Genomic DNA, 11,757 nt, shown 5'->3' with positions numbered 1-11,757 from the left:
TTGTTTTTGTTTATCAGGAGTTCTTCATTGGCATTAAAATTCTATAAGATCAGAAATCAGAAGTGCTAAACTAAAACATGAAATATGTCCTTTCTGTAGGAGGTATGATGTAAATGAAAAGAAAGCCAAGGAGAATGCTTTCCCTCTTGGCTTTAATGCTTTTTATTTTCTATAATGTACTTCAAGTGGGAACTGTGATAAGTACCCTTGGTGTATTTTACTCTGTGGTGTCCACACCATCAGTCCTGAGTTGACTGGGTAGGTCAATTCATTGTTGCTTGTATGTTTATACCAACCTCTGACCTTTTAGGTTCTTGAAGGGTGTCAGATAATCTCAGGGACATTTTTATTACTCTGGTTTATAGAGAAGGCAATGAGCAAGACTACAAACTGGAGACATTTCTCCAGAGAGAGGAGTGGAATGGTGGAATCAGAATCTGGGGTAGAAAAGAAAGGTACAGGGGATAGGAAGTGAGGAAAGGCCTCAAGGATTTTAGAGCAAGAGAGGTCTGGACTGGAGGGAGTGGTTGGAAAACTATGTGAGTTTCCCTGCACAGTCTCCAGTAAAGCCAGTTGTTTCTCAGTGCTTCCCAAGTGTCTCTGTTTCTTTTTGTTTCTCCTGTCCTTGTGAGGCTGGCTTTAAAGCCTCCTAGGGAACGGAAAAGCAGATACACCTTGTAGAGAGAGTCTGGGCCAAAATAAGAGTGGAGTACCCAGAGACAGAATGAGGTTGGCTGGGTGGTTTGCTGAGGATGCAAAGAATATTTTGACCATGGTTGTCAGAATTGTCTGTACATGGTGATAATAAAAAGTGTGTGTGTGTGTGTGTGTGTGTGTGTGTGTGTGTGTGTGTGTGTGTGTGTGAAGAACATATAGATGTGCATGGGCAGAAGCCAGAGAGAATAGCAGGAATCCTGCTCTGGACTTTCTGACTCTCTCTGCTTTATCCTACTGAGACAAAATCTCTCACTGAACCCAAACTCCTTTTGTGTGGCTAAGCTGGTTAGCCAGCAAGCTCCAGTGAGCCACTGGTTTCTGCTGTCCTCAGTGTTGGGTTCCAGGTACATAGGGACATGCCTTACTTTTACATAGATGCTGAAGATCCAGATTCAAGTCCTTATGCTTGCATAGAAAGTGCTCCTACCCACGAAGTCATCTCCCCATCCCCTAAAATGGATTGATTTTTTTTTCTCCATCTCAACACTGAATAACAAAATTAGAAATCCCACGTGTTAGGCATTCTCAACCCAGTAGATTTATTCTTATTTATTTTTACATTTTCATTTTATTTATCATTGTGTGTAAGGAGAGTGTGTATATGTGCCTCGGCATATGTGTGGAAGTCAGGGGACAACCCTATGAAATCACTTCTCTCTTACTACCTTTGGGTGGACTCTGGGGATCAAACTCGAGTTGTCCGGTTTGTGTAGCAGACATTTTATCTCACCAGTCCTGTTTAGATTTTATTGTAGTGATAAATTTGTTCTTCATGTTCTTTGTATGCCCCTGACTGAAGGGGGGCTGCCTCTGACACTCCTGCTTTTGACCTGCCATTAAAAATTATCAAAGAGCTTTAATTTAAAATAAAGTGACAGGAGAACAACAGTTAAGCAGTTAAGTGTTTAGCTAGCATCTCACACACACACACCAAGTTGTAGCTACTTTAATCTGTGGGTAAAGGTGCTTGCTGACAAGCCTGATGATCTACAATCAATTCCTGGGAGCAACATGGTGGTCCCTGAAAATTTTCCCAATACACATGCACCATGGCACATGAGCACCCATACCCGTTCAGAGAGATTCTAAAACCCATGCAGGCTTTACATTTGGATACTTGAATGCCAAGGTGGGGGAAATTCTGCTTGATGGTGCTAAGAATGCTCCCTGGAAGTCTTTCCTACCGGCTTTTTAATAAGCAGTGGGTTTGGCAGTCAACTTACTATTCTTTACAACCCAAATGTCCTCTGTATTCAGCTGAATTCCTTCCCTAGCCTCAGCCTCCATTCCTATAGAAGTTTGGATCCCAGGATTCTCTTTTCTGTTTTGAGCCAATGTGAAATTTTAGCCTAAGATGGTGGCACTTCTGTTTGTACAAGTGACTTTAGCCTTCTGAGAGCCTCCTAGAAAGCCAATGCAGGTCCTTTGGTGCCAAAGAAGTTCTTCTACAATGGTTACTGTGAAAGGCTTCTTTTTGCCATGGTGTGTCAGCCTGCTGATGAACATAACCTTACAAGCCTTAAAAACCACTTTTGTCTGAAAGCATTAACTACAACCTTAGAGACTTCAGAGTTCTTAACAAAGGAACTTACCGTCACACTATGATTTGATCTTTACCCTGAAGCCATTTCTTATGTTGACTTTTTTTTTTTTATTGACTAGGAAGATGGAAGATAAGGAAAAATGTACTTTCTTTTCAGCATGTTCTGGCTCCTCACTACTTCCTTAAGTGCATCTGTCCTTACTAGTACTTTATGATGAATGGCTAAAAGAAGCCAGTTAATATGTCTGACTTTTAGTGGGGCCATCACATTCACCCAACCCAGAAGTCTATCAGTTACTATCAGTGATGTTTTCCTAAAATGTCCCACAACTAAATCACTCAGAATGTTGTACTCTCTAGCCTGCTGCAGTTTTGTTGCTATGATCGTAACAGCAGTATGTCCACTGTTTATTGTAGTCTTCATCAGCACCTGAATCTAAAGCCATAAGACTGTTTTCTGTCTTAGACGGGTGGCTAGATAGATAGACGATAGATAGATGATAGATAGATAGATAGATAGATAGATAGATAGATGATAGATAGATAGGAAGGAAGGAAGGAAGGAAGGAAGAAAGAAAGAAAGAAAGAAAGAAAGAAAGAAAGAAAGAAAGAAAGAAAGAAAGGAAGAAAGAAAGAAAGATGTGGTTTAAACAAGTTGGGTGGGTTCTGTAGGGAGGAATTCCCACTGGTCTTAGAGTCAGGTTTAATCATGCCACTTTCGCTTTTAGTACTTAGCTGAAAAGCTACACTTCCGGTGTTAAAAGTGTGAGTGAGTAAAGGTTTCACATGCTTTTTGTTAGGGGCCTGATAACCTGAAGCCCTTAGGGGCTTACTTCCACAATGGTGACAACAAAGCTTCCAAGGTCAACCAGGGAGGGTCAGCCCCAATATACAAATGCTCTTTAACCATCTGCTTGCACACTATTGACTACCGTTTCAATGGTTAAAACCAGTAACATGGCCAAACTGTGAATATGTGACTGTGGGAGGGAATCAACCATTTGCTTATTTATATTCTGGGAGTTGATGGGTTAGGAGAACTGTGAACAAAGTTGGGTTCATGACTACAATGATCTTCTCTTGAGTTTACTTTAAGGAAAGTAGACTAAGATGTGACACACAAGAAGCCTGCCAAGTTTTGGCGCACCAGCAGAGCGGCTGCCAACTTGGAAAAGAGTCATCAAGTTAGCTTCATTTGTAAGCTTCAGTGTAGGTTTTGCTATTGGCTGATACAAACAGGAGATCTAAACTGTGTTTTGAAACCAATTGTGATAGCTATCCTTGGTTGTCAGCTTGAGGACATCTGGAGTTAACAAAAACCTAGAAATGGGGCACATCTATAAAAGAATGTTGCTTCATTTGAAGTAGGAAAATCAAATTTTAGTCTGAATATTTGGGATAGAAAGACACACCTTTAATCTAGATCTTTTGAAGTGGGAATGCCTGCTTCTAGGCTGCACCTTCTGCTGTACAAGGACTTGGAAGAAGGAAGCTTTTGATCTTTGCCTGATGTTCCCACTTTAATACAAGTCCATTTCTTCACTGGCTTTAGAGCCTATGTCCTCGGGATTCCAGTGTATATTACAGACCAGCTGAGACATCCTTGTAGACTGAAAACCTACGGGATGCTTAGACCTTCCATTCATAGACATTGTTGGACTAGTCTAACCATGGCCTGTAACTCATTCTAATATATCTGCTCTTTATATTTAGAGAAAGATTTATTTTATAAGTTCTGTTACTCTAGAGAACCCTGGTTAACTATTGCATATATAGATTTCTGCAGGTACTTTTGAAGGCCAAGCAATAAAGGAAACAACAAGAAAGGCATTTGTGACAAATAAATAGAGAGGACCAAGCAGAAGAAATAAACACTAATCTAATTTTTATTTTTTTATATAGGTAACAGATACTTTGCTAGTAACTTGTTATAGAGTATGTCAGTATCTCTTCTAGAAATTGAAAAAAAAAAATAACATTAATGAAAAAACTCAAAACCATGTCACTGAACCAGTAAGATGGCTCACCAGGTAAAGACACCAAATCCTGATGATCTGAGTTCAATCCTAGGGACCCACATGGTGGAAGCAGAGAACCCACTCCTGAAAGTTGTCCTTTGTCCTCTACACAAACACTGTAGCATACATGATTCCCCAAATATGTACATAGAAAAATAAGTGCAAACAATTAGACATGATTCAAAAGCTTAAAAGAGAAAGACATATTTGAAAAACCTCTGAGGCATTCACATCAGTGACTCTTAAGTACACTCCCGAAGTAGATAGCTATGTGAAAAGTAACTAAGAAGCTTTGGCAGATAATTTGGAGCAATAGACACACCAGACTAAACAGGGAACAAAACTCATTTTAAGAATGCTCATTATTAGCCAGTTGTGGTGGCACATGTCTGTGCTAGCAACACTAGTGTGGTGGTTTGAATAAGAATGGTCCTACAAGCTCCCATTTTTGAGTACTTGGTTTCCAGTTGGCAGAACTGTTTGGGAAAGGTTGGGAGATGTGGGTTCCCTGCAATGGGTGTGTTTACAGGGACAGACTCTGAGGCTTCCAAAGCCTCCTGCCATCTTCAGTCTGGCCTGAGATGGTAGGTCTCAGAAGTTCCCACTGCCATGTTTCACTCTGAAGTCATGAACTCCAATCTTCTGGAACCATAAGGCCAATTAAATGCTTTCATTTATAATTTGCCTGGTTCATGTGTGTTTATTGAAGTAACAGAACGATAAATAAGACAACAAGGTAAGCTGAAAATAGAGTTTGAAGCTAGCTTAGAAGACTTGAGGAAGATGGAAATTAAAAGAAATCAATATTGCTACTGTTAAGAAAAAATATTAAGGAAAAAGGTAAAAGATTCCCTAAAATTGAGAACTAATTTCTTCTTAGTTTCTATTTTCTTCTTTCCTTCAGGATTGTATCTGTGACATGGCTTGCAATAATCCTTGATAGGTTGCTTCTCCTCTGCTGGTGAAATGAGCCAGTTCGAGCCTAGATTAGAATACATTCAAGGCATCTTATTGGGAAGCTGCTCTTTGGTGATTAGTGCAAGTGATCCATTTGTCATCTATCATTCTATTCATTTATCTTTATGTCCATCCATCTGTCCAGCTGTTTTCAACCTGTCTCCAGGTATCCTGACTCTTCACCTCCAAATACTCAGTGTATGTCCTTACATTGTCCTGTGTACTAACAGATTAAAGAAACCCAAGACTCTCAATTTCAGAAAATTTCAGCTCAATCCAACAGTGATCACCTAATATAAGTTTACATTCAATTTTACCATTAGCCTCAATAATGTTCTCTAGAGAAAAATAAATACAACAAGAAAAACCAAAGCTCCCTTTCTCCCTCTCCAGCATTCAACAGAATTTCACCTTTTACTTAACTGTTGTCCTTTTAGATTCTTCTGTGTGGGTAAGAGAGGGTTGTTGTATGTGTGTGGAAGTCAGAGCATCTTTTTCTATTGATCTCTGTTTAAATTTCAGAGACAAGGATCTCTTGCTGAACGTGGGGGCTCAATCTGTCTGGTCTCTATCAGTCTCTACCCTCCCCAGTACTATTCGTACAGACATAAGCTGCCATTCTCAGCATTGGTGTAGGTGATATAGACGTGAATACAGGTCCTCATACTTGCACAACAACATTTCACACACTGGGTTATCTCCCTAGACCCTCTTGTCTATCTAACTTGCACCAGCTCACCAATCTTTCCAGTGGTTACAGTTTTGTAGAGGACAGGAAAATTGTTCTGTGTCACGTGTCTCAGTCTGTGCTCACTTTTCCATGGTGAGAGATTCAGGTGACAGCCTAAGTGGACACGTTTGTTTCATTGTATCTTCATGGGGGTGTGTCCATTTCAGTGTGTCATATAACCTGGCATTTTATTATGCTCTTGGTAAAACTAACCTCACAACTCTTTGTAAGGGGGGGGGGTGCCTGCTGTTGTTTCTAAAGACATTGTTCTCTTCAGCAACACATTTGCTACAGAATAAATTATTTCTTCCATGTATTTCTGACAGAAAGAAGGGAGGCTGGCCAGCATTGCTGGCAAACATTGAATTTTTAAAATTTGGATCAAGCATAAGTAATTATTAGAGATTATTTTTTAAAGTGTGAGTCAGGCTACTCTGGGAATGGATCCATCTTTAGACAAAAGGCCAACATGTCATTATAGGTAATTAATTTAGAGAGGCAAAAAGACTATGCTCACTGGACAAACAAGCTGTTTTAAAAGTCTGACTTTTCATCGAGCACCAGGAAGGTCATAAGTTAGGTCCATGTAATAATATGTGCATGGTAGTCATTTCCCCTGCATCATGTCAAGTTACTCTGCATTTATATACATTCATGCTTCCTAAGAATTAGGAAAGCATTTGGACGGAACATGCACACACACACAAGAAAAGCTGGTAGTGAGTATAATAAGAAAAAATAAAAACAAGGGAGCCAGTAAAGGCATTTAAGATTAGGAAATGTTTATGTAACATATCTAAAGTATTTGATAAATTACACTACTTAGATTACCAGTTTTTCTTTCCCTATGCCTGGCTAATCTTATTAATATATTATAGCTTTAGATTGTTCTCAGTTGCATCTAGTGAATTTAAAAAAGAACAGCCCCTCAATAAAGTATCTATCATGTCTTGCAGAATAAAATGTGTATTTGTGCAATCTGAGATTGAAGGTTCTCTAAGCCTCTTGGAGTTTTAAATCAGACAACCCCCCCACTTCTTGCAGACACTTCCTTATTTGTCACTTTGAGTTTGATTTATCTCAAGCAGGAGCTAAAACTGTATTAAACTCTTCTGTTAAGCATGTAGAAGTCTGCACATAGAGCGCTGGCAAGTTAAACATATTTAATGAAAGACAGCTGTGCCCTCATTGGAAACAAAAATAGGATGGAAGAGATGTGTCTCTGTAAAGAATTATGTGAATGTGGAACTGGGTGCTTGCTCTTTAAAGAATGATGCAGATGTGGAAGGCAATGGAAATGTTTTTCAGTTAGTTTTTTTTTTATAAAGACTATATAAAATAGCCAGAGCACCTGTGTATTCTGCTGTTGATCAGTTCAGCAGTGAGCTGGAGAGTTGGTAAATTAACTAGCACTGTCTGCTTTGTGCACCGTTCCATGAAGTCACATCTCATATACTTGAGTACATCTTAGAACTGAAAGTGGAGTGATTTCAGTGTCTTCTACAATAATTGTTTACACACATTTTAAAATGTTCCATGGCATCCTGACAGTTTTGAATTTTTCTCTACAAGTAAATGGTATTTTGTTGAGAATTTGAAGATAGAGCAGTAATATAGTTCAGCTGGTAACAGCTCTTGCTACCAACCTCAGTGACCTGAATTTTATCTCTAGAGACTACAAAGTGGAAAGACAAAACAACTTACTCCCACAAGATATTCCTTGGCCTGTACTCACATACTTATACACAAATGCACACATACATAGACACACTTACACACATATACACATGTACATATACACACACTCATACATGTGCTTGGATACTCATATACATATACATAAACTTACACACACATATACACATCCATACATACACAAGCACACACACACATAAACACACACACTTGCACAATACATTACCATAACCATACACACACTTGTACACATGTACATATACATACATGCACATACCTCTAACATACATATACATACATACACACATATAAACATATTTATATCCATGCATTCACACATATACCCCACACATGCACACACTTATATACATTGCAAGCATACATATATATACACACATGCACACATACACACAGATATGCACACTCACAAATGAAGAAATATAATTTTTAAAAATTTTCAAGAATTTGAAATGACTATAGATTTTTAACATTAAAAATTGATAAAAGACAATGCCCCATTTATACCATTATAAAGCAAAATATCTAATCACATGTTTTATCAGCCTCTAATCATATTTAAACCATAGCGTATATGAAAAGAAATAAAGGCACTACCTAATTGTGTCATCTTAAGAAACTTTAAGCCCAAATTAAGGCAGTATTATTGGATTTCAGTCTAATTTTTAAAATTCTGTTGAGTTCCTCTAACCATGAATGTACACTGGATTTCTAGGATTGATTCGTTAATTCACTCATTAATAACATGGAGTGTCTGGCAGGCAGAAAATCTTCAATAAATGCTCATTACAATGTCATAGTCACACACGTCTATCTACATAAGAATGCTGACATGGGCTCTTCATGGTCTGCAAGATTTAAACTGTTTACATAGTATGTTCAGTTTATAATAGATAGAGTTTTGTTGTGAGTTTGTGTACTGACTGGTTTTTCATGTCAACTTGACACAAGCTGGAGTTATCACAGAGAAAGGAGCCTCTCTTAAGGAAATGCCTCCATGAGATTGAGCTGTAAGGCATTTTCCCAGTTAGTGATCAAGGGTGGAAGGACCCATTGTGGTGGTGCCATTCCAGGGCTGGTGGTCCTGGGTTCTATAAGGAAGCAGGCTGAGCAAGCCAGGGGAAGCAAGCCAGTAACATCCCTCCATGGCCTCTGCATCAGCTCCTGCTTCCTCTCCTGCTTGAGTTCCAGTCCTGATTTCCTTTGGTGATGAACAGCAATGTGGAAGTGTAAGCTGAATAAACCCTTTCCTCCCCAACTTACTTCTTGGTCATGATGTTTTGTGTAGGAATAGAAACCCTGACTAAGACAGCTTATCTCATCAACTTAATAAATACTTGCACCTTCTGTGAGCCTCACACTATGCAAGCCCTGGCAACATCTCTGTATAAGATAGGAGGATTATTGCCCTTGCAAAACTTACATTTTTTGTAAGAAAGATAGAAAATAGGTAAACAAGATGACTATATATTTTTATTAGTATCATAAAGAAAAAATGTTTAGAGTGATAGTGTCCCCTTCAAGTGTGCGTATGTGTGCATATACATGTGTGTGTGGATGTTCTTGTGTGTGTGTATGTGTGTGTTTGCATGGGTATCTGTGACTGTGGATGAGGGAAGGGGATGATGTTGGATATATGATGTCATGGATGGGAGAGTCAGATATCATCTTCCAAAGACCATGATACAGACATAAGGAATGAAACAACCAATTGTGTAAAATGTGTAATGTTGTGCAAGTATAATCTTCAGATCTAATGTAATTCATATGACAAATTATACTCTTACTTTACTTTACAATTGAGCATTAGCTAGGCTAGAGGCTGGTTTTGAATTCATAGAGCACTTCCTGCCTCTGCCTCCAGGGCATTAGGCTAAAACTGTGTGCCGCAATGTTCTTGACCCTAATTTTAGTTTAAAAAAATAATTTATTTGGGTCTCCCAAAGACTCCAAAGCTTACTTTAGTTGGCAGTGTTTTTGGCAGTAATACTGGAAGCAGGGTTTGCTCTTACTCTTTAAAATAGTCATTTAAAAGAATGGCAGAGGGGTAAAGACATTAAGAGATGGGAATTGGAGAAACACACCTGTGCCTTCACATTTCCCATTGCATCTGAATTCAGCAAAGAGTTTAAAATTGAATATAGGTAAGTTGGCTAAAAAACTGTAATTCTGAGTCATCAGCCACATATTCGAAAAGAAATACACAGCCAGTGCTGGCAGCTCCTAGTTTTCAGATTAGAAATTAACTGCTATCTTGTCAGAAGGAAATGGCATGTTTTATTATTGAAGAGGCGGCTCCATTAGCTTCTTTGGACCACAAGGGCCCATTTATTTAATTGGTTCTTCCAAGATGCTAAGTGGATCCCCAGTGACCAGGCCAAATCATTGCACCTTCAAAGGTGGGTGATTTGTGCAAATCAACACACAGCAGGTTTTTGCTAGTAATCATAAACTACAGATATTGAACAAAGAACTGGGGAAATCCAGTCTTTTTTAAATCTCTGCTGAAAGTGGTTTAGTTTCAGATCATTCATGATTGACTTTATATAAAATAATGGAAAATCCATATTGCCTTTTAGATGAAGAACTTAAAAGTTGTTTGAAACTCAAAACGTTAAAGATGTGTGTACACACACATGCAATGTATACCTGTATATGTGCATATGTGTATATGTATACATATGCATGTGTGCTTGTACATGTATATGCATGTGTGCATACTTTATGTGTATACACGTTTGTGTACCTGTGTGTGCACACATATGTATTTGTACATGTGTGCACATTTGTGTGTGTACCTGTATGTGTGTTTTTGTAGGTGTGTGTGTGTGTGTATGTGTGTGCATGTATTTGCTGAGGGGTGAACCTAGAGCCTTATACATGCTAGACAAGTAGTCTGCCAATGAGTGATAGCCCCATTCTTTTGTAGACATATTAGATGAAAAGATTAAAACCAGATGTTTAGAAACAAATAAAAAAATCACTTTTATTATTTTAAAAACGAAGTAGACTCCATCCAGGGAAGCAGGTAGGCTAACTACAGATCTCCATTTCTACCTTTCCTCCCCTCAACCCAACATCCCAATCTCATTTCCAGCCTCGTAGCAGACACCTTGTTTCGGCCTCCCTTCCTCTCTCACCCTCATCTCCACTGGACCACACAGATCCTCCCCTCTAAGCTTCTCTACCACCACAGATCACTGTCTTTCATTTTCCAAGGCCAGCAGAGATTCCCTGGGAATGCACAGACTACTCTGGCCAGGGAAGCAGGTAGGCTGACTGTGACCCTTCACCTTTCCTCCCTCTTTTTCAAACCCACTTCCTCAACTCTGTAGAATACTACCTGATGTGCCCTCCCCTCTTTGTTCTGGGTGTCTTTTGTGTCTATATTATGTCTCCAAGTTTAGTGTTTTTATGGCATTTGTGAGTGTGTGAATGAGTGTCTTCATTTACTGTGTCTTCTCTTGGGCTCTTTCACTTGTGTGTGTTTTGTTCAATTATGCTAGATTAGCTTTTGTTTTATCTTATTAGACTTTATTTCATTTTATTATTACCCCTGAGAAATCTGTTTGTTTTCTAATGAGAGACCAAAAGGGGGTGGATCTGAATGGGAGGGGAGATGGGAAGGAACTGGGAGGGGTAGAGGGAGAAGAAACCATAATTAGGATATATTATGTGAAAAATAAATTCCAATAAAGGAAAAATCAAGTGATAATTAAACACGAAAGTAAAATATGATGATTGTTTTATAAAATTTTTATGGTAAAAAGCTGATAATGCTAAAGTGTATATAGTAACAATGTTAAGAGATCTAAAAATGCAAATAGAGGTCAGGGTAGCTATCAAAACAAGAACAACCTGTACTTTCAAGATTTAGCTGTATCAGCAGCAGATGGCCTATCAAGTAAGTCGTTCAGATTCTCATAGGTGTGGTTGATATTTAAGCTTTACTAACTCACCATTAAAACTTTCTTACTGGCTGAGATGGCAGCTCCAGGGGGCAGGGGTCCTAGGAGAGCTGCTGAGGTTGGCCTGGTGGTTCTTGAGGAGGTGGAGGTGGTGAAGGGGCAGGCAGTCGT

This window comes from Micromys minutus (genome assembly GCF_963924665.1).
Source record: "Micromys minutus genome assembly, chromosome: 1".
In the NCBI taxonomy this organism is placed as follows: Eukaryota; Metazoa; Chordata; class Mammalia; order Rodentia; family Muridae; genus Micromys; species Micromys minutus.
Note: the sequence above shows the minus strand (reverse complement) of the source record.